Source organism: Macrobrachium rosenbergii, chromosome 20 (genome assembly GCF_040412425.1).
Source record: "Macrobrachium rosenbergii isolate ZJJX-2024 chromosome 20, ASM4041242v1, whole genome shotgun sequence".
Taxonomy (NCBI): Eukaryota; Metazoa; Arthropoda; class Malacostraca; order Decapoda; family Palaemonidae; genus Macrobrachium; species Macrobrachium rosenbergii.
In genome coordinates this window covers 11,310,001-11,335,754 of record NC_089760.1, presented here as the reverse complement: position 1 = coordinate 11,335,754, position 25,754 = coordinate 11,310,001, and the positions used below count along the sequence as shown (strand labels likewise).

General features: G+C 32.3%; 1 protein-coding gene across 1 annotated transcript in view; it reads left to right on the top strand.

Moving 5' to 3' along the window:
- Positions 1–25,754, top strand: part of LOC136849044 (major facilitator superfamily domain-containing protein 6-like) — a 725,072-nt gene that overhangs the window by 431,747 nt on the left and 267,571 nt on the right. The window contains exon 9 of the mRNA XM_067121936.1: positions 3,666–3,756. The gene's annotated coding sequence lies outside the window, so the exon portion shown is untranslated. The remainder of the gene's footprint in view (positions 1–3,665; positions 3,757–25,754) is intronic.

The window sequence follows — 25,754 nt, the reverse complement described above, 5'->3', positions numbered from 1 at the left end:
TATTTTGTCTCATAACAAATTGATTGTGGTTACATTTTATAAATGTCCTCTTTCAACATGCTTTTCCTCTTTCCTTTATCTCAAACATCCATCCTGAATGATATAGTTTCTTAGGTCGACTTTCAAATAGCAAATCTTTATCGGACGTGTGATAAATATTATTGCTTGTACAAAGTATATGATGCTATGAGATCAACTTTATTGACAGCTCATTTTCCGTTTTTGTTCTACGAAAAGTTTGGAATATATATATTAGGGTTACGTCATGAAGTACGGTTGTCCATATATCTTTTGTAAGCAAAATACACTATTCTTCTGCTCTTTTTAAAGACACTTTTAAGCGTACGGTTGTGTCACCGACGGTTGCATGCTTTACACACTGGCTTCACTCAGACATGTATTATAGTTCGAAGTACTTTTCATTTCTAAGAATGTTATGCCTAAATGTGAAAAAATATAACAATTTTACGCTTCACTACGGTCATCTAACTAATGAATGCATGTTAATTTATCAAAGAAAATAAATTCTAACAAGAATTTGTAATTCGTTAACTCAAATAATTAAACTAGAAGATATCTCCTTTTATCATTAATTGCTGTAGAAAAACTTACCAAAAACGTTTCCTGTATAATTTAGTAAAAAATATTTTTTGACACATGAACAGGAATTTTTTTTAAATTTCCCAAACTTTAACAGCCCAGTATTAAAAAAATCTTGAAAGACTACCACTAAAAGCATAATGACCACTATTTGGAGATGTTCATTTATATATATATATATATATATATATATATATATATATATATATATATATATATATATATATATATATATATATATATATATATATATAATAACTATTTAGATAAATTTATATATATATATATATATATATATATATATATATATATATATATATATATATATATATATATATATGTATGTGTGTATGTGTGTGTGTGTGTATATGCACAGTATATATATGTGTGTATTAAAATGAGACGAAGGTGAACATTTACAAGTTTACAAAAGCAAAACAAATTTCCAGAAATCAGTGAAATAAGTATCTTTTTTATAATTTCTGTTATGTGTAATGAATTTTCGTTGAATTATTTTTCATAACCTTGAATGTCAATACATTCTGAATCAGACTGAAATGTAACTAATTGATTTGATGAACCCATCAAGGGAAATAAAATTAAATTGATTTGAAATTTTGAATATCAAAGGGAAAGCGTTTAAGTGTTTAATTAATTAAAAGAATTACATCGAAATTTACAGAATTTAAGAATTATAAATATCACTGCATGATTTTCCTCTTTTAACTGAACTGAAAGGGCTTTTAGAGCTATGTATTAAATTTTTATTTCTCCGTTTCTGATTATTCTTAAAATTCTCCTGTCGAGCACTTCCGTATGTAATGAAATATTTTGTTAGATTTGAATGATTGCAAATGGAACTTTATGATTAGGAATTGAAAATGAAGGAGTTTTTAATCCTTTGACAGTGTCTTTATAAGTAAATTTATTTTTGCTTCATTGATATGTGTTGCTAAATGTTTGAGGCATCCAAACATCACGATAAATTTAGCTTCTTGCCAATAGGTTCTTATTGAATGCATTTTCTTTATTTTGCCAATAGTAATTATTTTCTCTTGCTTACTCTTCTCTTCGTTTTTATCACTAGCCTTCATACACTTGCACTCTTCTTTACCTAACCTCGCTGTTTTTTCTCGCAACACTAGATCGGCTGCTGCCGCTAACAGTTTGTTGTTTTCTGGTAACAGGTTTAATACTAATCGGTTTGCTATTAGTTTTATCTTGGATACAGCTAGTGCAGTGGTAGAATCTTCTGATCTCCAAATATTTAGGAAAAGAGCAAATTTATTCTACCTTTCTGCTGTCGTCTCCTGATTTTAGGTGTATAGTTTTTTTTTTTTTTGTATTTTCTCATTTATTTATTTATCACCATTTTCCTATAACTTGCTTCTCAGAAAGCTGATTTCCTTTCTGGAGCCCTCGGTCGTATCTATCATTGTGAGCTAATGAAGCCCTAAATGATGCTGAAGTTTTGATTACGTGTTACAAAGCTTGCATTATTATATTCCGTCTTTAGCTGTAAAACTTTCTGATATTGTGTGTTACCTTGCATGTATTTAGTATCCTAAAATTCTGCTAGTGATAATATGTCATTATTTTTTGACAAAATGATTTTAAAATTTTCACCAATGCATATCTTGCCTTATCTAAAGTAAGGTTTTAAAAATTATGAATCCTACAGGAAACCATCCTTCATTCTTAGTTTACATGAGGACTACTGAGTCATCTTTCCTTCGAAAAAAAGTAACGAGTGATGTGTAGATGTTCAAAGAAGTGTAGAAATATATAGGCTGGTACGATGGATTTTTCGTGCTGAACTGTAGACTTTCATAGGTGTGTGAAAGGGTGACAAAGGCGAAAAAATAAAATGAGAGTTTAAAAAGTTTTTGATTACGAAATTTTGAAAAGGGCAATGAATCGAATAATTTAGAGCAATGAACAGAAGGTATGGAATGGCTATCAAAACAGAAGGCTCTTCATGTTAAGGAATTGAGAAAATGTTTGTAAGAGAAATGAGTTGGGCATTGTGTTTTGGATAGTCAGTGAGGAACTATGAACCTTTCATGGGAGTATATGTTGCAGTTTATGGAAGTTTTCTGCACTGGAGATTTGTTTTGTTTAAGCAGCATACATATATATATATATATATATATATATATATATATATATATATATATATATATATATATATATATATATATATATATATATATATAGATAGATAGATAGATAGATAGATAGATAGATAGATAGATAGTTAGTTAGATAGTTAGACGGATAAATATGAAAGTGAACACTGAACAATGAAGACCATCAGGATAATAGATAAAGCAAAACCATACTCATTACGAATTTCTGTGAAGTAATGAAAACTAACATTTGTTCTACTATTTAGATTTACACGAGCTTTAGAAAATCAGTTAAAAGATGAATTATGAAAAGAAGACATATAATAAAACACTCTACAGTGCCAATTTCGTAGCCCTTTTCGGAGCATACTACCATTTTCCTTTTAATGCAAATTTTATCGCCAGGTCTTATCCCGCTTTGCACTTTAACAGAGGGACTTTTGTCCCCCCTTTTTCGACGAGGAATCCTTTGTCCCAAGTGCTTTTGTCCTTAGGGGCTTTTGTGCCACTCCCGGAAGCTCTTCAGCTCTTTTCGCGAGGGATTTAATGTTTAGTAGGGATTAGACTCTTTTACTGTTTTTAGGCCATAGCTTAATTCGATGGTTTTCGTTCATGGCAGAAGTAATAAATAATGCTTCACAACAAAATATATATGGAAGGACTTACTGATGTTGATTTAAAAGATAATCTACAGAGAGAGAGAGAGAGAGAGAGAGAGAGAGAGAGAGAGAGAGAGAGAGAGAGAGGGGTTCTTTTTGTGAAATCAGCTTACTTATGTTTTGATGTGAAACTGAAAATTGTTATCATATGGAAAATGGGTTATTCTGATATATTGAGATGCAATTTAAAAGGGAAAGCTTCATGTAAACACAGAATCATGTTTATCTCTTCTGATATTTCCTCAACTAACGAAATCTCTTCTCCGTCTTTCTACAGCTTTTGGATTCGGTTGGCAATATGGCCTTCCTGAAGTTATACATTATAGCGGTCTTTTGCCACACTCCTGAAGAGGCCCTTCGTTATTGTTGTAAGTACCCACGTTTTTGTTGTTGTTAGAAGTAGTAGGTTTAAGGAAACGTCACCAAGTTTTGCGTTTTTTTACTTTACCCCACTAAAGATATTGATAATTTAGTTTTCTTGTTACCCGTTCCCTGCAGTATGCTCTTTCCTTCTGTTTTCATATTAGCCCATTTAATCCATTTAGGTCATTGCAAATCCGAAGTTACATTTATTTCGCAATTTGTGTCATTTCACGCTGGCTTTCTCTTTGCATTCTTTCAGGTAAATGTTATTTTGGATTTGCTTGTACTCATCCTCAGTCCTTTCCTCTCCATTTCACTCTTTCATCTTTTAATCATCTTTTAGACGTTCTCCTTTCAAGATGTCGTTGTCAGCACTCCTTTTTTTGGGGGGGGGGAGGTTTCCCCTATTACCACGATGAACAATAAAGGGCTCTAATATTTAGCAAAAATTCTTGTCATGTGTCTACTGTTTCCGCTATAGATCTAGTGTATCGACGGAGTATCAGTTAGTAACATTAAAATATATCCTGCTTAACAGATTAATAATTTCGTAGCTTTACTAATATCTGTAAGCAGAGCGAAGGCTTCTGGGTATTTAACTAAAATTCTTGTAATATGTCTGCTGTCTCCACTATAGAGCTAATATTCCGACGGAGTATCGGTTATTAACATTAAACTATATCCTGCTTAACTGATTAATAATACGGTAGCTTTACCAATATATCTGCAAACAGAGCGAAGGTATCAGGAATCCTATGCCGGTTTACGTTTCGATTATGTTTGTACAATTATGTATGTACAGTCTCTAACCCAATTACCAATCATTGTACTTCATCATCAGTGGGACCATTACCCAAACAAAATAAGTCAGCAGAGGATTATTATAATTTTCACATGATGCTTGTCCATCATTTTTAGGCAACTGTTATCAAGCCTAGTTCCACGTTTTTCTGTGTAGCTGTAAATCTTATGAAGATATATCAAACGAGTATTAATAAGAAAGTAATATACTAATGCAGTTTTGAATGGAGCATAAGCAGCTTTTTAATTGAGGACATGTCAGTTGAGGGAATTCATTGAAAAAAAATGTTTATGAAAACCTCCGAAACTATTCAAGAATGTTTCGTAACTAATTACTTGAATTTTACCGGGGAATTTCTTACGGCTAAACTACTTCTGGAAAAAATGCTTATTCGTGTATTTTGATTATGCTTCGTGTAATCTTTCAACTGTCAAACACATTTTGGGTGTCAGAGGATCAGTGGATGGCAAATAATTTTCGACATAATTTTTGTGTTCTGTAGACATGTCTGCACGTAAAATTTATTCACAGTTCGAACACATGACCTCTCATATTTGCGTTCTTACGACAGAGCCTCATTAGAGTTCAACGAAATAGTATGTTCCCTTTAAAATTTTAAATATTTAGCTCGAAGACGGAGAATTTATCGTCTTCAGAGGTGACTAAAAGAGCACCACTGGATTATACGGGCTAATATGTAGAATGGAAATGTATGTTTTAAACCTTGGCCAGTTAATAAGAATGGCTAAAGTCTCAGGGATTGTGCTGGACTTCGCCGTAAATGATGATTTTTTTTAAAAGAGGGAACTAATGATCCATTTGGCATTTTATTGCTCTATGAAATTTTTCTGGTATCATAAAAAGATATATATTATATTCTACTTTTAGAGATAGCACACTTGATATACCGAAACGTTTGTCAGTTGAATAATGATGAATGTTTCGTTATCCCCACCGCTCCCCTAAAAATTAAAAAATACAGACTTGCTGGCTTATTTGCCCTGTGTGATTTTAGTATTTAATTCAGGTAAAAAGCAACTTGACATTAGGCCGGTCAGAGAATAGTAAACACATTGTAGTCAGTTGACAGTTTGAAACAATCTTTTAAAAGTTAAAATGAACCATCTTCACATTCACTTCACAACTGGTAAAAGCAGGTGATATAAAGATACAAATATTTAGAGATATGGCCAAAAGTAAACAATGACGACATAACTCTCTCTCTCTCTCTCTCTCTCTCTCTCTCTCTCTCTCTCTCTCTCTCTCTCTCTCTCATATCGGGGAGCAGTAGTCCCCCTGTCTAAGGGGAGGTTTTATTGGCGACTCTATGGCCAGCAATAAAGCCCCAACGCCATGTTTATTTACCGAAAGCCATTAGGGGGAGTAACGGCTTTCCCTTCTATGAGTAAGCAGAGTGTAAAAGGCCTGGTCTCGCTTCTGGTTTTGACCCACTAATTGTTTACATATTCCGTAGTTATTTCATTGCCTCTGTTAATTATTGATTGCGGCCATAGCTAGAGACGAATTAAAAGGGGAGCACGTGGCAAAATCTTTTTACTCCATTAGTTTTATATTATTTTCTATTATGATTTTATCTTATGGTCGGCTGTAAACGACAGATATGCTAAGAATAATTTGGATTTATGGAAGTACATTATAATATTTATTTTTTTTATTAGAAAGATCGTATGTCAGATAGAGTGAGGGACAGACAGACAGACAGACAAACAGATACAGAGAAGGAGATTCTTTGGATATCATATGTGCATTATGAAATATAATTGTGCTTATATGAGTTACACTTATTCGGAAGCAAAACGAGTTTTCATAGTTCACGTTATGAATCATAGTACTAATAACAACAGTAATAGGTAGCAGCCGGAGTATCAGGAATTATTCAAAGTAACTGGTAATGATGGCAAGTGCTTTGGTACAACTTCATATTTAAACAATATTTTAGCCAACTCAGGGACACAACATGAAGTTTTTGAACATTACAGGAAATCAAGAATACTTAATGTCACTTGAAAAAAATACAATACGCTGGTATTATCACAAAGGTAAATTTAACCCATAAAATAAACTCAGTTTGGTAATTGATGCATGAGGAGAAGTATTAATGAAGGAAGTCTACTATAAGTAGGCCTCATACAAATACCAATAATCTGTGAGGGGAAGGGCAGTGAGAAAAAAAAATTAATTATGCAGAAACGTTAAACTAAATAAATATATTTTTTCTAGAATGATGTTATATTTGAATTAACACAAAAAATAACTATTATAACTTCAGCGTATAATACTGAAGAATATAAACTATCCAAAACCCCAGTGAAGCTGGACTGTGAATAAGAACTCAAAAAATGTTTGACAAATAATATACTAAATAAATATATTTTTTCTAGAATGATGTTATATTTGAATTAACACAAAAATAATATTTTCAGCGTATAATACTGAAGAATATAAACTATCCAAAACCCCAGTGAAGCTGGACTGTGAATAAGAACTAAAAAAATGTTTGACAAATAATATGTATTTCTTGATGGCATATTTTAGTTGATTTCTCTTAATCCCTTTTGCCACTCTGTTTTTCTACCTAGTCCAAAGGCAGTTAGTGTTTACCTTTTCAAACACTAATGCATATACATCCTCAATTTCAGTCTCTTATTTCATATTTTGGTTTAATTTTACAAAATAATTATGGTTTGTATCCGTTTTTACTTTTAGTATATCATTATATGACCAAGAAAAGAAGCAATCGGTAAGACAGTAAGCCATCTTTAATTATATACTATCGAGAAATTAGTGAACCGAAAATATATGTTCAGCAATTTAATATGGATGAACTAAAACCTTACAGAATAACGAAAAGATAAAATCTCGTTGGAAAAGTTTAGTAGTTTGAGACGTTTTTCCTCTGTAAGGCTACTTAACTGCAATTCATCCTTAGATAAATTTATAGAAACGTAATTATGACTAAGAACGGGAAAACAAAATACATAGTCTGTGACTTATGGGCAAAGAAATTCGTTGGATCAAATAATTTTAACTCATAGATGCCATATATTCCCTGAAGAGATTCAAGAGATGAAAAAGATTGAACCAATAATAGAGAGAGAGAGAGAGAGAGAGAGAGAGAGAGAGAGAGAGAGAGAGAGAGAGAGAGAGAGAGAGCTGCCACATAGTGACATCAGCAATAACTGTTTCAGTAGAATACCCAAATAAATTTACAGCGACAAGAAATAAAGCTTTAACGAAGAAAGTTTCAGTAACAGGGTCTTATGTAGACTAAGGGTAATGTCTTCAGGACATGAAGGTCTATTGCAAAATATTTTCGAAACTTAACAGAAACGACGATTAATCATTGCTAACGTGGGAAGAAATGTCTTTGTTAATAAATTTGCCGAGGAAGACTATTGGAGTAGGGGGTTTGGAAAAAGAACAGCGGTGTAAAATTTGTTTTCTATTATTTGAAGTACGTTTATCACTATTTACCAAATGAGTTCTCTTTTAAATTGTACTTTCAGTAATTGAAAATTGAATAATCCTTAATGAGTATAATATACTTGGCGATCTGATGACTAACTTGTATCTTATATTTCTGTTCTCTAACAACAGACTTTCGCACATTTTTGTACACGTCATTAGTATTGTAATTAGTCTCTATATTTGCTGTTTCATTTCTGATTTTGGTAAAAGTTCGTAGCTATGTGCTTTGAGGGTTGATAATTGTCTATCCTTAATGTTCTTAACCTCGAGCCTTTTGGAAGACTAAAGGTCAATGTAAAGTTGATAAAAATACATATTTTTCACCTCTAGAATTATGAACCGATAATGAGTAAAAGTTTCTGGTCTTCAGAATTCCACATTATGTTTTTAGAGTTTCTCTTTCTGTATTTTCAATCTAGATTTATTTGAAAGGTCACAAGTTAATAAAAAGGATGTCATTTATTTTTTCTCATTTCGATGAACCTTCTTAGATTGCCTTGGGGGTGGTATTATTTTTCAATGAGCATTTTGACCTTTTCCTATTTATCAAGTTCACCTGAAGTTTTAATGGCAATTTTTTTGTTTTCACATCTTTAGAATGATTTTTTTGTAACTTTTTATGTACCAGGGAAGTTGGTGATTACTTTCATTAAGTATTTTTTTATTAATTTGATCAATATTTCCAAATCGGAGATCTTTAAAAGCTAGAGAATTTCGTTATTTTGATATTTTGATTAAGCTTTTTAATTTTGTACTTTTTGTGGTAAGTAATGAACCTCTCACCTCCCAAGACTTGTCTTAACTCATTTTTCAAGTTTCCAGGATAATTCAATACTTAAAGTTAAATTTTTCTTTAATTCTCAGAAACTAAGGTACTCGGGGGTCTCTGATATTCAGAAACCTTGTCAGAACACATAATAATGAAGTGTTTAGTGGGAACGATAGTGTTCAGAGGGTGAGGTGTTCCATTCTGTCAACCTTGCTATACAACATTTTTTTGTTATCCCCCCAAAACTTGATTATTCCACTAATCGCTGCTATTACCTCTTGTTGTAATATGCAAGCAAACTATTAATTTCATTCTTACTAGAAGCAACGAAATGCCTTCCCTTATAAGGAAAAATTGAAGAAAATGATATATTTAACTTTAAATGTACATTCCCTACAGCGAAATAAGAAAAAGGGGGAAAATTTATCATAACAATATAACTTCCCCCTTCTATTCCATTACACACTTCTATCGATAAAAAAAAAGTGGGGGAAAAAAGAAATTTAATATATAGTTGTGTTACCAACGGGTTTACGCTGTCTTCAAACCATCTGTCATATGGAGCTATAGAGATAAAAGGATACAGCTTACAAGATGCATTTTGAGCTCTCTGGTAATGGGATAGAGATTATGTTTTTATCGCCACCTCATGAGGATTCAAACAATTCATATTTAGGACGTATGCTTAAGAAGTAGCTGAACGAATTTAAGATAACTAGGTTAGGCTACAAATTTCACCTCCTGTTATAATGTCCATTCATTTAGTTATACCATTTTTTAGCTCTGATGAAATATAGCGACCCAACATGAGATTAAAAAGTGTAATTGTGTTCCACAACGTGTAACGATTTCAATGACATCTTATTTTTGTAGCTCAGACTTTGAGGGGATTTTACCAAACACACAAATATGAAGACTCTTTTTTTCATAGTGTAAATGATGATAATGATGATGATGGTGAAGCTGATGATTATACAGAAGCAAAAATTCATCCTTCAGATTCATTCACATTAATACTCAATATATATGCCAATCAGGCTGTGAATGTAAAAAATGTGAAAACTAAAAGGGAAACTCCTATTAGCTAGGATATTTATGTGGCAACTATGTTTCCTTGTGGCTGATCAAAGGGGAATTCCAAGTTTGGGAGCAAGTTAACCATCTTTCACTGATTTGGAAAGACTCGGCTGTTCAATATGTGTAGGTTGAAAGACGAAAAATAGTTTAGGCAGCAGCAAGCGAGGTCCTGAACCCTTTTGAGGTTTATGCTCTCCTTAATTAGGGGGACGTATAAAATATAGAGGAATCCTTTGATCCTTTTCCGATGAATACATTAATAGGTTAATTATAAACAAACATTACGAACAGCCAGATGAATAACTGCTCGCCAGTAAACTACACTAGAGTAAATATTTCTTTATAGTAATGAGGTGTTTGTTTATAATTATATAAGTAACAAATCTTGGCATTCATAATTCTGTGTATGTGTATATCTAACTGAAAAAGCAAATGGAAATTTTTAATTTTTAGGTTACTTTTCATCCAGCATCTTAGTCGTTGAAGAGCAAAAATGACTATTTTCCCCTATATCCCAGAAAATTTTCTTTTACTTAGTAACTTGCATTCAAAAATTAGAATTCTTTGTCTGCCATAAAGATATTGATATTTTGGCTTTATGCTCTGAAGCATAAGTCTTAGAAATTTTTCAAAAAAATTATAAGGCTTTGAAAATTTCAGCATATATTTTATACTACATCTCTGGTAAGCGATAAAATATAGCTTCCTTGGGATGGGACAAAGCAAATAAAATAAGATACGTTAACCCAGTTTTATGTTTAATCATATAGAAGAAAGATATTCATCATTTGATGCAACAGTATCGAGGTGATTTCAATCCCTATATAGGAACATATAACTTGATGACTAACCTTGTAAACAAAGATATATACATTACCTAAATTTGGACCATTTATTAACAATAGGAGTATCTCAAACTGAAGGGCTGAAGAATGGCAGGGGCAATACAGAGGAAGATCATGGAACCATCAGTGGCCATCACTGGCTATAGACTTCCCTGAATGTGAAAATGAATGCCTTAAGAATACAATGCATCGATGCCATTGCCTTTCTGATGCGAGGGACAGACGGCCTGAAGGCAGGTTTTGCAACGGAAAATAGATTTTTCTTAAATTTTCACAAAGTAATCATAGCAACTTTATCTCAATTCTCCTAATATTAACTGGTGTTCTAAAAATTGACAAAGTAGTGATAAAGTTTTTTATGTTAAAAATCCATAATTTTATTAATAAAATATATTGTCTTGAAAGTTAAAAGCAAAGACTTTCGAACACCTGAATGGTGTTCCTCCTCTATTTACGTTAAACACTGAACGGTGTTCGAAAGTTTTTGTTTTTAGTTTTTATGAATAATACAGTTTATTGATATAATTGTCTATTTTTTATATTAAGCAATGGCTGTACCATTCATACTTAGGTCTATATATATTATCAGACTTTCTGACTTGTAGGCTACATTTTTCATCACATTTTCAGACATTTTTCAGGAAGGTGTCTTTACATAGTACTGTACCGAACTCAACATAAAAACCAACAAAGGATTTTCATAAAAAGTTTTCTTTCTGAGACAATGAAAATTCCAATATCCATATTAAGGTTACGATATACACAATATAATGTGATAGAAATTTTGTAAAATGATAGGTTTCATGCAAATTTACTAGTCCTAATTGGAATTCAATTTAATCAGTATGTAGATAAATTATTTTACCTAAGAATGAATTACGTAATTTTACAATTACTCCATTCAACGGAGTAGTTCTTGGACGAATTAACAACTATAAAATCTTTCTCTTTTCTCCTCTAGAGAAAAGAGAAAGCTTCCCTAGAGAAACTTTCAAATTTCTTCTCCGCTTTGCCTGGCTTTGTTCCATAATCACTTTCCCTAAGCCATTCATCTAAATCTCTTCTTCAAACGAATTTTAATTGGTTGACTTTCATTCCGTGGGGAAAAAAAGTGCAGTACACACTCCTATAGTAGCCTTTGTCTAGAATAAAATTTTCTAAATCGGGGACATTACCACCTGAACTTTACATGAAGAATGATGAATAGGGATGCACTGGTGACGTATGTAAATAGAAACTTGAATATTTTGGGCATTAGCGTTCGGATTTTCTGGGCATAATACTAACAAATGAAGGCAATTCTCATCGTAGGTATTCAACTTACACAATATGAATTGGAGGCTTGATTAATTCATGTGATCTTAATTTACTTAATTGTCTACTTGAAAGAATGAATAATTAAACAACTTTGAAATTGCTTGATTTGAATTGAATTGAGACAATCAAGAATTCACATATACAGACAATAAGGTTGGATTCATTGCATCTGAATGAAAAAGGGAAATTATCATTGTTTTCAAACATTGGGATGAACAACATATTCCAAATATATATATGGCTTTGTACGTCAACAGATGAATCAAAGTTTCCGCTAGCAACGCTAGAATGTAAAAGCTACAAAAGTATTAAAACTTAACATTTTTGTGAAATTCACAGAAATGTGTTTCCTGATGAATGTTCCAATGTGAATGGTAGATTTGAGGCAATTCATCGTTGATTCTAAAAAGGCTGTTTGTGTCTCGAATGAATAATCACCGATGAATGCTGAAGGCAAATGGCACAGAAGCCTTTGTACAATTATTGAAATTTACGAGAGACGTAAAGTCTGGTTTAAGCGACGATGGTCGCAGTGATTCTGAAAAGTTAACAGGGAAGGAGGGGCGGGGGAGCGGGGGGGGGGGGAATTGTGATATAAAATAAGACACATAAGTCGGGTATGATTAGTATTGTTCAGTAAAGTACATGTTTTTAGCTTAACTTTGTTTTGTAAAATCATGGAATTAGATAGATCTTGATACGTTATTTAGTTCTAGCAAGAAACACTATAATATAATTTAAGAGAGGATGGAAGATAGGGAAATATTGCTAGAGGAAATGCAGAACTTTACGTATCATGATAGTTATGTCTTTACAACTTAAAAAGAACAGAAACAGTACCTACAGATATCAGAGTCAGGAGCTAGACTGAAGTGACAAGAAAGAGGAATGACATTTGAGGTAAGAATGGCTCAATTAACTAAAAGTGTAGCCTTAGACTCAATCTGTTGGAGGAGGGAAGTAAATAATGGATAAGACCAAACATGACAGCAAATATTTCACATCAGCAATATCGTTTGATCTTCAAGAATTACTAAAATACAAGAACAAAGTAAGACAGCAAAGAAAAATACATTAGTTATGAGGCCACACTGTTGAGACATCCACCATATGCAATGTCCATTCCTCATTAAGATTTACACTGTTATCTCTCCCCCCCGTGTAATCATTTAATGCTATGAAGAGGTCGATCTTTACTTAGATTAGGGAAAAATCTGCTCATTAATTATTGCTTAATATTCTGGTAGGAGTTATCAAAGATTTCGAACATCAAGTACATTGATGGAAGAGGATAGCGCCAAAGATTGTTTGTGACTATTACAAGTGTAGAAGCTCTGGATAGAAGATGATTGATTGAATGAATAGGTATATGAGACGAGTAAATGAACCTAGTTCTTTAAATGGAAGATGAAGACACCAGTTTCTGAACGAGAAGAAAGTTTCATCCATAAATGATTACTATTAGTATAAAAAAGCCTGTGGATTTCCTTTAGCGAGAACCAAGCATGATTTCCAGATATTTTAAGATGAAAAGGACAAAATTATTTTTAATCTGGAATTTACCAATATATGACATTCAGTCGGGGCACTAATAAAATATTATGCCTAAGAAAACAGTAATTCTGTTTCACTTATCTGATTATGTTACACTGCTGATAATACAAGGAATAAGTAATATTTGAGGAGGTTCCACATATCGCTATTACACACGCTATAATGCTTAAAAACTACTGTACTGAGAAGTGTTTATTAGATTGTAAGACTGTGAGAAACTTCAAAGTGCACAAAGCCAATTTATGAATAAATATACCTGAATGTGGAAATTACCTTGTATGCATCTAAGATACTGTGTAAAAGTGCCACTTTATAAACAATCCTGACAAGTCATGCTTCATGGTTCCGGGATGAAGAATTGTCGAAAAACGCCATTTCACATCAAATTATAAGTAAAACCAGCTGGAATTTTCGTTTATACTAAACAACTTACTATGTATTTTCCAGTAAGTTAATTCCCAAATCCGGGGAGGGCTCCAGAGACAAACTAAACAATGGTCTCAGTCTAATTGGTTCAGTAGATGAAACCTATAGTATTCAAATGGACCAGGCCCACAGGGGCCATTTATTTGAAATTCAAGCTTCCAAAGAATATGGTGTTCATTAAGAAGAGGTAAGAGGAAGTAAAGTGAAATGCAGAAAGAAGAGATCCCACTATTAAAAAAGAAAAAGAAAATAAATTAATAAATAGTTAAATACATAAAAATGTATTAAAATGCAAGGAGAATAATATTAGAGTAGTAATGCATTGCATTTTGGCTTAGAGTCAACAGAGAAGATAAAATTTCAACGCAGACAAATAGAAAATGCTAATATTTATTCCCAACAGGGCCACTGATTCATTAGTCAAGTGGCTGTAGAGTAGATCGTTTATCATCATCACTTCAGTACGAAACTCAATATAATTATGGTGATTCTCTCATCACGATAATCTCTCGATGACAGTAACTCTTCATTGGGATACCAAGGATGATAAATTATGCAATAGCTTTGTGGAAATAATTACTTAAAAGGAAGTTGCATGCTGCAATTAAATATGCAAATGAAGCCACGGGAAATGATAGCTGATCATCCAGGGCTTTACGCGAAATCACTGACAACAGCCAGGACTTTAATTATCCTCAATAATCATATATAATAAGGGAGAGTATACATATGAATATATAAGAATATACATATGTGTATGTATATATATAATATGTATATATGTTTATATATATGTATATATATACTGTGTATATATATATTTATATATATGTTTATATATATGTATAATACACACATACATACATATATTTTGTCACGAAGTGTTCCAAGTACCTGGTTATACAACTAATCACAGAATTCAAAAATTTTACCTCACTTCAGCCAGATGCCTGAACTCTCATAACAATAAAATTACGACTGAGTACTTGAAAGGCAACAGTGATCCCTTAAAATACTTACTAAGCGAGAAATCAGTCTAAGTTTATCAAAACAAGTGTGAGGTGTCAACAATTAAGAAATATATACTAAAGTAAAATGGCATCATTCCATCAAACAACTTTAACTGTTTGCCTGGTCGTAATTCATTTCAGCAAAACTAAAGGAACATAACATGTTTATCACTTTGCCTTATGAACACAATTTATCCTACTTGAAAACAACACAAAATTTAATGAATTCTTGAGTTAAATTACAAAGGTTGATTTATCAAGAAATTGAATTAATCAAGCAAAATTTAAACTATTCAGAAATACTTCAGATTTGAAAAGAAAATCTAAGTAAATAAATATTAAATCAAGTATGCAACATTAAACTATTAAGAAATACTTAAAATGCCAAGTAAATAAGTGTTAAATGACCACTATATAACTGTAAAAAATCAAGAGATTGCAAACACAAGAACACAGAAAAATACACAAAAGATTTACCAAAAACAATTTCACTAAGGCAAAAATCCCTTAATATACCTTATTATGCCATGGTAATAATAAGTAAAATTCACTTCACCTTACACAAGCTTGTGAAAACTTTCACAAAATTTACTCCAAATGCAGCTGCTCGATATTCACAAAACACACTTTTGATAGGTGCCGTTACAAAAATATACACTTGTTACCACTACTATCATTATCAGATCTCTAAATCTAAGATTAATATTAATTGACCACACATATATTTTACGCTAATAACTTTTCTCTTTTGAAGAGAGAGAGAGAGAGAGAACCACACGAAAGGCCTCTGAAATCTGAATGAACAAACTTTTAGGATTCCAGCAAGAAATGAAACAATCAGATGACGTCATTATTAAGGCATTTTGGGAATGAGACCCCAGAGAAAATTCTAGAAAAGGAGGATGACGTCACTTCCTGAGCAAAACCAAAACGCTTTGAGCTGCAATCTTACAGAACATGACGTAATCGATCAAGACGTGCTTTTACTCTATAAAAACTGTATGGAACACGATCAGAACAATACCTGTAACATTGCGAAATCATTCGTCCTTTTTCTCGTATGAGGCAACAATCTTACACGACTCGCCTGGTATCCTGACCTGAAAACATATTGTCTTGTGCGCTGACACTCAAAGCAAAACAAAGCATTCGCAGAACACACACGCGATGCTGATATATTACGTTACTATTATAAATGTATTATTAATTCAAAATTACGCTGTTAAGTTATCTAAATCATTAATTCTTGTGAGAACTGATATTACACTACATACAATATTTCAACAGCAATTATCACTACACAGAATACATTATAACTAGAACAGTAAATATATCAAAATCATGGAATGATATACATATTACAAGACAGTATCATGAAAATATACATTATATATTATATATATATATATATATATATATATATATATATATATATATATATATATATATATATATATATATATATATATATATATATGTATATATATATATATATATATATATATATATATATATATATATATATATATATATATATATATATATATATATATATAATGTGTGTGTGTGTGTGTTTTAGCAAACACGAAATTTCTCTGTCGAATCAACCACTGTTCAAGAGTCCTGCTTCATTTGTTTTAAGATATTGCATCATTCAATCACTCGTTTTCTTTTAGGAGAAAAGTTTTGAAATTAGTATGAAGCCTAAAGAAATTAATTTTTTAAACCTAGTTTTAATTGCTTAGATGGGTTGTAATTGCTTTTCTACGACAGAAATTGGAAATTTAAATTTTTTCACTGGATTGTAACGGCTTCTCAATTGAAAGTCCCGTATGGGGGTGGTGCCGTCAATGCACCTCATGCAGTACACTGAAGAAATTACTTAAGGTTATTTGCCACATACCTTTGGCCCCTAGCTGCAGCCTCTGTTATTCATTTTACTGTATCTCCTTTCATATTCTCTTTCTTCCATTTTACTTTCCACCCTCTCCTAACAATTCATTCATGGTGCAACTGCAAGGTTGTCCTCCTGTTATGCCTTTCAACCCTTTTAACTGTCAGTATCCTTTTCAGCGTTGAATAACCTCATAGATCCCAGCGCTTGGCCTTTGACCTAAATTCTATATTCTGTTCTATTCTCAGTTGAAAGGAGCTTAATATTTTCAAGCTGTACCATTGAAGATTCATGATTTAGTGGTATTCATCTCACCAAATCTCCAGATATCAGCCGAATGTGTCAAAACATATCAAAACTACTATTACATTTATTAAACCTGAAGTATGATGTAAAAAAAATATGATGATAAATAACTAATTGTAAAAGTCTCGAAAAATGACTCTACTTTGCACTCGACTCTTCTCGCGAATGTTCGGCGTGGTCAGGCGTTAACAATGCGGGAGGAATATTTATTATTTCATGTTTAATATTTGTGTTTCCTTAGAAATATCGAAAATCTGGTGAAAGCTTAGTGGTAAACAATCAGATCTTTATTCTATTACTGCCTAGTTACTGTTAGATTATGGTAGAGGTTGATATTTAATCAGATATGTATGCATAATAACCAGAGTCTTGTTACGCAGATCCATGAAAGTGATATAGAAATTAGCATTTTTTTCTTTTTGGTTTTAGACTTGAACCCAGGCAATCGTGCGAAAAACTGAATCTTTTTTATTACAGCATAACTCAGGAATTGTCTTTTATCGCTCTGTCCAGCTTTCCAAAGTGCAGACGTTATTCACAGCCTTGAAAATGGGGAAGCCAGTGTTTCTGAATTCATACTGATTAGAAAAAAAAAACAGTCCTCTGGGTTCAAGGATAAATTTAACATTAAATGTTTAAGAGTAAACACTGAACTCAGTCATACTCCAAGGTAAGTTTTTCTACAAAGATACAGGGGCCTCTAGTTAACGTGCATAGCTAAAGATGGCATTGGGCATTATCGCCAATTTTACGCTTAATGCCTTGTCTTGTCATCCATTCTTCTTGTTAGCAGATATTTCCTACGTGTTTTAAATGTTAACCGCATATGCCTCGTAATATGCCTACTTGCTGTTTGCAAATATTTCTTTCAAAAAAAAAAAAATGAACTTTGGAGTATATAGACTTTTCACACACTTTGATTTTATTTGCAGATAATTATTGAATATGACTCTCAAGCCTAGCAATGTACTGGTATATAACAGCATTAAAGAAATATGGAAAACGTGAAAATTCATCGTATAACATTCCTGTGTTATAAGTCTCGACATATATCAATAATTATTTATTTTTTCCAATTGCTTTAATTTTTAGCTCTGAAAAGTACAATATATCGTTTACGATTTTACTGTATAGCCTGAAATGTTTACCTAAATAATAGACTATGACTTTTTTACATATAATTTTTTCCAGAAAATATAAATTCTGTATAATAATATCACTGGTTGCATCCATAGAAGGAGAAATAAATATTGGAGGAAAAATTTGCTAAAAAAAAAAAAAAAAAAAAAAACTTGTCGCAACAGAAAAAGTTTCACTTCAGACAGTGGAGTAAATTATGACTGATGGCAGATAGATTTTCCACACACAAAAAAAAAAAACTAGAATTAAAAAAAGTGGAACAGAAATGAAAAGAGAGAAAAAAAGTGGACGGAAATATAAGAGTGAGGTTTATCAGACAAGGGAAAGGAAAGTAAAAATCATGTTTTATATCAACAGAAAGGTATAAAGCTCACTTTTATTGTACTAAAATAAAAGAGAAACACATTACCAAAAGGCGAAGGGCCTACTGTAACTGGTTTCTGATACAAAAAGAACATTTTATGCCACCTACGCACTTTCTTTAGAATGTTGCCTTTTTGCAGCCATATCTTGCAATTTTCAGCCCAAAATCGTATCATTTTTTAAAGAAATCAGCATTTAGTTTTAATGTTGCCGGCTTTCCATTCTTCAGCATTTTCATTGCAATTGTGATAGTGATAGGTTCTTCCTGAATTATTGCATGAACCTCTTCCTCTTTTACACAATTTAGAGGCTCGTCTTTTGAAACGTCTACTTTCACCACCTCCTCAAAACATTTATTTTACATTGCGAACGACTGCATTCTCTTCAGGGATATCTGAACTTGTATCCATTATGAAAAATCTAGGTATCACCAGCACTTCTTTCTATTTTTTTTTCTTGGAAATTTTTTTTTTATCTAACATTTACGGCATCTAAAATTATTCACTAATTGACCGTCTTCCTCTGACCTTGCTAACACCAATTGCTTGTTTCACCATTACAATACGTAGCGAACAAATTTGTACGTTAGATTACTATCTGTTATTATTTAAGTACTAGGGTATTTTTTTTTATTAATCTCAAACAGTGAATTACACTATGTTGCATACTGATAAGAATTAATTTTTCTAGACCACCGATTTAAATGCTGGCAGTTTCTAATAGCTTTATTATTATTCCTGTTAGGAGGACACCAATGTGAAGAAACCCCACGGATTTATATAAATTGATGCTGGAAGCCAAATTAACAATAAAAACAAAACTATCATTTGTCTTCCCTCTTTCACTCTCCCTCTCCCTCTCTCTCTCTCTCTCTCTCACACTCGACTAAAATCCCTAAATCTCAAGAGAGGATTTATCGGAAGCTCTATAGGCAGTAATAAAGTTACAACGCCAGATTTATTCACTAAATCCCTTGAGGCACTAACGGCTTTTCCATGCATGTGTATACAATGTGAAAGGTCTGGGTGCTATTGTCGAGTCATAGTGTTGTTTTGTGGTATTCAATCAAAAAACACCTTATATTTTTTATGACCAACTGGCTTCCGTATACATTAGTATTCCAAAGTTCTTTTTTCCGCTATATACTTTATAAGTAGTAGAGAGATATAGTGAGTTTTAAGTTTTCCTTTTTTTGTATAATTTTTCTGTTTTTTATCCAGACTGACGCCTAATGATTAGATATGACCAGTGCAAGAAAACGATTATCCCTATTAACGTTTTTACTACATATTTGAATGACTGTTCATGAATTCAAAATCAGCGGAAGTTACTGCATTACTGTCATTGATGATATTATCATAAATAGAAATAGTAATGGTGGTAGTAGAAGTAGTAATAGCACTAATTGAAGTAGTAGTACTGGTGTAAATTATGGAGGAAGGAAAGTTTTTTTTTTTTGGTAAACACTTATTAAAGACAAAGTTAATTATAACGGAAAATCACAACATAGGGATTTTAGTGTTTTTAGGGGGTCTAAATAACAAGAGTATATATTTTTAAAGTGAACGATTTTATTTGAACGAAATCAGTTGCCTGTAATAATGAGGTTAATGGGCTCTAATCGTTACACTCTGAGAGTGCATTGTTTTCCAATCAATACATCAAAACTCCTAAAAGCAAATATCTATTTCAAGCATAAAATCTACGGCGATTTCACAGAGCCTTGCATGTCCTGCGAGTGACAAAAGAAAAAAGTAGAACGAAATAATTCTTTGCTTCCTGGAGTTAGGACATATCACTTCTGGTAAAAAAAAAAAAAGTTATTTTCGGAGATCAGCAGTATTACTATAATGGTCTCTGTTCCAGGTACAAGAAAAAAAAAAATAAAAGAAACCACGCAAGTAAACACTGTTTACACTAGCATAGCTTCTCGTTTGCCCCCCACCCCCCACCAAAAAAAAAAAAATCATACTTAACTGACGCAGGAATTAAGCAATTGACATTAAGATAATGAAACCCTGAGAAATATACAGTCATTGCATATTGATCTGTCTGTCTGCATGTCTGTCTGTCTGTGTGTTTATCTGTCTACCCTTTAGAGTTAAACGGATTCAGAAGATTTTTGTTTTACACCTTCCCTTCCGAAGGTAGTTAGATTTTGTCCAAAGGCGATTACTTTAGTTTTTATAGTAATATGGAACTAGATTCGATAAAAAGGTCCTTTCACAACTTCTCTGGCTAATGCCTTACTGATAAAATCTAGGCCTGTACACTTCCGTTTACCGGATTATGACGGGGAAATGAGTTTGCAGGCTTCTCACCAGCCTTCAGTTCTGATCACACAAAAGATAATGACCGCCCAGCCTTAGGTTATAGAGTAGCAAATTGTGTCGAATAGGAATAAACATGAATGAATTTTACAGCCTTCGAAATAATTTAGGAAAAAAAAATTCATACGGCAAAATAAATTTTGCCGTCGTCCTACTAATAAGGAAGAAAAATCAGGAACAACTTTTATGTCTTCTTGTTGATAAGGGAAAAATAAGAAACAATAATTTTATCCCCCTTCTAGGTAGCTATAAATGAAGACTGTTAACCTCCTATGAATAAATATCGGGGAAAAAATCATCATTGATGATATGATTCATTTGCGAAGAAATACGTTCTGATGATGGTTTTCGTAACGTTAAAGAGAAAATCGTGCAAATATTACTGAAATGTAACATTAAATGGGAAGGTAGAAAACTTAAACATTTTTTTAAAAAGTTCAAAAGTGTAATTCATATAAATGAGTAATGAAGCTTTCCCATTAACGCTGCAAACAGCTCCAGGACATACTTCACAAAGAAGTCTAATTATCTGAATTTTCATACTACAAATGACTGTTTATTTTGTGGAGAAGTATCTGCTAAGTTATAAAAATTACCTGAAATTTTATACCTTATTGACACTTGATGTTATGGACACTATTAGAATGAACATAGGATTGTTAAGTAGGTTAGGCATTATTAAACGTACAAAAAAAAAAAAAATTACCAATGCCATATGGAAAGAACTTTGGTCGTTCCCAAGACATTACAGTTTGAGAGTAAGTGGTTATGATTTTTCCTACTATGCATAAGGTGACTTAAGGGATATAATAGTGATATACCCGGTGAAAAGTCAACCAAATCGCAGGTAAGTAAAGAGTAAGGAAAAAATCTTTTTGGGACCAGAAGCAAAAACAAACACCAGTTGTGTGTTTCTGTGGTAATTTTACAAAATTCTTGATGGACACATGGTAAGGACAACAGCATCTTAATGATAAAAGAGAGAAAAAGGGCTGGCGGTAAACAAAGCGTGACAGTTAATCACTGCAAGTATAAGATCACTGATGTGAATTTGTAAGTTTCTCGAAATCCCTGATACTAGATGTCCTCAACTGCATTGTTAAAATTATTGTTCTGAATGATAAAACGAAAATAGATAGGATAGAATCTGTAAAAAAAAAAGATAAAAAAATATCAAAAATATCAAAATATCATATTTCCCAAACAAATTTAACAAAAAATGATGAGGTGAGATAAAACGAGAGTTACAGAATGGGTGAATCAAGAAAAGTAGCAGAAATTATGAAGTATAAAAAAAAACCTTTGAGGTTAATTGTTTCCCTTGTGAATGTGAAGTAAGAATGACTGAATGGGAAAAGTGAGCATCAGCTGAAAGGGTAGCAAGGCTATCACGGAGGGTAAGAGAGAACAACGTGTAGAGGAAATTGGTGAAAAGACTTATAAAAAGTTCAAGAGGTAAGGTGCAAGAGTTATGGAAACGAAATATTTGTGAAGGCAGGGTGGACGAAATATGCTCAACTATTAGAATTGGCTAATACTATAAATGGGGCTCATTCTCCATTCATTAATTAATATATCAGTGCAGTGGTGCTTAATACTCTTTACTTTGTATTCAGCCATGTTATATATATATATATATATATATATATATATATATATATATATGCTGTATATATATATATATATATATATATATATATATATATATATATATATATATATATATATATATATATATATATATATATATATATATATGCATGTTTGTGTCTTCGCATTTACGAGTGTAAGTTCCCAGTAATTAGCCATAAAAACTCAGACCATCAGGGACACGATTATATCATAGTAAGGAAACTATTCAAAATAAGGAAACTATTCAGAACTTATGTATGTTATTATTTAACTTTTATATAGACATAAGAGGTGTCATTCTTTTAGTTCTGGCTGCCAGTAATTAATTGACAGAAATCAAAAGTCAAATTTTAATGAAAGCGTGTTATCCGACGGTTCGATATAAAATATAAGACAAATCTGGTCACCGAATTTATGTTTAGCCATATTTCCACGAGATCTAGCAGTTCTTTGAATAATATTTTAAAATATGAATAACTGATTTAGATGACCACCTTTCGTTAAAAATACTGTTTTATATGCGAATCCGAAGTATTATATGATTTATTTCGGGGGGTTGGAACTAGAATATACTGAATCGCTTCTAAGTGTATAGACAAATACAGAACTGGTAAATTAAATAACAAAATAGCAATGGATTTTGCCAGACAGGAATTCATAAACACGTCTAGATCCACGGATTGAAACTTCTCTGCATGCAATCTTAACTCGAATTACACAAAAATTCCAATTTCTGTGATGAAATTCCATAAAATATTCAAGGATGGTTTTTTTTTTTTTATCCTGGAAGCAGATAGATTTACCCAGAGAATTTCTCAAAGGACAGATTTTTTATTCTTTTAGATTCGCTTTACTTTGGTAAGTTTTCATGTTTTGTGAAAAATTTGTCTCAAGTTTAGAACTTTACGCAATTAAATTTTTCTTTAACGTTAACAACTGAATTCTATCAGTGGATGAAGGGTAAGACTAAAAACAAAAAAAAAAAAAAAAAATTCAGTCCATAAGCTCTTCCCTTGATTTGGGCTGATCAGTAATATCTGCGGACACCAGATTTCATTGCTAGTTTCTGTTACTTAGAGGTCTAGTTGATGGACGCCTGAGGACCACAGCTTAAACTTAGCAAGGCCCTCTCTATACAAGTTGGATATATTAGCAAAATTTGCTACGTATTTCAATGCAGAAAAAATGTAGTGTATTTTAGATAGATATGTACTCTTAAGAATAGGATAGTTTACAGGTTTCTTGTAACTGTAAAAAAAAACAAAAATTGTAACACTATTCTACCTTTCAGTATATGTTGCTGAATATCTAGTGCTATAAACTGGACAAACGTCACGAGTCTGCGTCTTGAAACACCTAAAAATCTTGAAATAATATGTTAATACATTATAGTGTTACCATGAGTATTTATATGCTATCTTGTTCGTCTGTTGTCATATGGTGTGCATTTCGAACCAACTTATACAATGGAAAGGCAAAAGGGGAACCATTGTTGGTCCCTTCCTAGGCCATCAATTGGCCTTTATCCCGGCGTGGGAGTGTTGATGTGGTGCGTTGACCGAATGCTCTGAATGACTTGAAGTAATGGGAATGGAGCTACGCTAATCCTAAGGCAAAGCTGCTGTATGATAGGCTTCCATTGTCATTTCGAACCCAACCTTTACTGTCTAGTGGACTGGTTCATTGTGGTTCCACCTACAATCACGGTACAAGAGGGTATCCTGTTAGTTAGCTCTAACTGTGTATAGGTACTTACAATTTGGCAGGGTGTCAGCTGTCCAGATTCGACTTTGCTGTTATTAAATTTTGAGTATCTCATATCACATATATCACACTTGGCAACCGACAAAAGTTTTTCCAAGGCCTTTAAGACATCAGTGAGATCAATTTTCTTTTAAAGCTTGGGAAACCTTAAAGGCGATAATTTATCATCACGGGTTTCTGTTCGTCAAGTTTACTATAAGTTCTGAAGGCATTCGGATAAGGAATGAAATCCACGAGAGGAATAACACACATAATGGTCACTCGAGACTGGTACTTTGGCGATCTTGAAATTTAGCACAAGTTCTAACGCTACATTTTACAGTGATGCGATACGATGTCATAGAAAATCTAAGCGCAGGAGAAGGATGTCTAAATCATCAGCTACTATGATGCTATAGGAAATTTGAGAAATTGTATGTCTGACATGGTAGATGACAAGGGTTAGCCTCCTGTAAAATGGTCGGTCCCATCTCTTCATCGACCCTGTTTTTCCTTATGTTTAGTTTTGCTTCACTGGCTAACAAGAAATTAAACACAACCACGTACTAACTTTCTTGCCCTGGTATTAGGTTGATGAACCAAAATTCTGCTGATAAACCCCGCATGTTCCGCTTCCATGCTTTAATGGACATATGGTATACATTGATCACTTTATATATATATATATATATATATATATATATATATATATATATATAAATATATATATATATATATATATATATATATATATATATATATATATATATATATATATATATATATATATATATATATATATATTTATATATATACACATATATATATATATATATATATATATATATATATATATATATATATATATATATATATATATATATATATATATATATATATATATATATATATATATATATATATATATATATATCTGACTCACATCAGGACCGAACCCCGGCCTTTCAAATGAGATGCCAGGGCGTTACCAATTGACCCACTCAGGTCATACGAGAAGTAGGGACCAAAGTACTCACGTACCTGGGTTGGGAAGTTGGGAAAAATTCGCTGTTACGTTAGGCGGCGGCCTGCTTAAGGAAGACCTCAGTTACGGGAATATTTAATTATTATACAATTTCTCCAATGAGCAGTGTGGGTCAAATGGTAATCATCTAGCCTCTCATTTCGAAGACTGGTTCTGTCCCGATATGAATCATAAATTGATTTCTGTGGAACGTGCTCATGTGTTCATTAGCTCCATCATATTCACGATGGAATTGATAATTCTAATGAAATGCTACCAGTT